This window comes from Myotis davidii, unplaced genomic scaffold (genome assembly GCF_000327345.1).
Source record: "Myotis davidii unplaced genomic scaffold, ASM32734v1 scaffold149, whole genome shotgun sequence".
Lineage (NCBI taxonomy): Eukaryota > Metazoa > Chordata > Mammalia > Chiroptera > Vespertilionidae > Myotis > Myotis davidii.
This window is the reverse complement of record NW_006352194.1, coordinates 6,084,081-6,085,705: the sequence shown is the minus strand read 5'-3', so window position 1 is coordinate 6,085,705 and position 1,625 is coordinate 6,084,081.

Genomic DNA, 1,625 nt, shown 5'->3' with positions numbered 1-1,625 from the left:
GCTCAGTGGATAGAGCGTCAGCCTGTGGACTGAAAGGTCCCAGGTTCAATTCCGGTCAAGGGCATGTACCTTGGTTGCGGGCACATCCCCAGTAGGAGATGTGCAGGAGGCAGCTGATCAATGTTTCTCCCTTCCTCTCTGTAAAAAATCAATAAAATATATATTTTTTAAAAAGTCTAGCATAGACCCCAGGTCAGGGGCCACCATCCCAAAAGCCCAGCTCATGCATTATCAGTAGAAGGGCATCCACTGGCCTTTACTGCATTGAACTGGACGAGGAGTAATTACTGAACACCTACTGTGTGCCCAGCACAGTCGTTTGCTGACCAGCTGGCCGGCTGGCTGGCTTCCTCTGGCAGGCTGCCGGCCTGGCCAGCCGACTGACAGAATCCATATCAGCTTACAGAGCAGTTGGGCTTCCTTCCCTGTAAATGCCCTTGTCTCCCTGGATAGAGGGAGAGTGTGATGATGACAGGGGTGGTCAGAATGATTTAGTCTCAACTGTGATGCACCAGCCTGGGGAATTCTCGCTGTCATCAAGTGGTGACAGTTTATGGCTGGGGCTATTTAAACAGCTCGGCTATATGTTTCCACGGGCATCATATAAAATGGTAAACAAGCAGCTGAGAGGCGAAAGGGACAGTCTGATCTATTTGGGGAAAGATTACTCGGGAGCTGCTGACCCGGGGAAAAGAAAAATATTGACATGGGTGTGTCCTCAGGGTGTCCCCAGGGTTAATGACAGGGCTGACTCCCTCTGGTCACCCTCTTGAATCCAAGAGAAAGGGGTTCCTGAGTGTGTCCCCCACTATTGTGGCTTAGGGGAAATAATTTATCCTCCCATCATGATAAAAGTAATACATCTCCATTGTAAAATATTTAGAGAATTCCGGGAAGTAGAAAAAAATAAAAAGCATCCATTAATCCTCATCCCAAAGAAAACACCATTGACTTTCTCTTCCATCGTTTTATTTTACATTTTTTTATTTCATATACATATATTTGCAAAAGCCAAGATAATGATAATAATTGATAATAACTAAATCTTAACACTTCTATATGCTAGGCATTGTTCTAAGTGGCTTACATGTATTAATTCATTTAAGCCTCCCAGCAGCTCTATAAGGTAGGACTATTATTATGCCTGTTTTACAGATGAGAAAACTGAGGCGCAGAGAGGTTAGCTCGCCTAAGTTCACAGCCACTGAGGAGCAGATCCAGGTTCCAACCATTCGACAGCACTGTTCTCCTATCATAGGTCCAACTTACATTCTCTTTTATGCCTTGAGCTATGACCTATGCACTTTCCCATGTCAATGCACAAACTGCAGAAACAACATTTTGAATGGTTGCTAAATGCTCTGAGGGGTGCACTGCAGTTTACTTAGGCACTCCCCTATTTGGGGTATTGTTTTCCCTAATTTTCTGCGTTCTATGCCATCACCAGACAGTGGTGAACAAAGCTTCACAGAAGAAAGCCACTGCCTCCCACTGTTTCCTTCCTGGGAATAAGTTTACCCCCCACCCACCCCTCTGCCGCCACACAAAGTGGGCCCAGCTCCTCAATAGGACTTTAAAGCAATGGCTCCTAGCGCCCAACTCTCCACATTGCCCTCCTCCCCCAC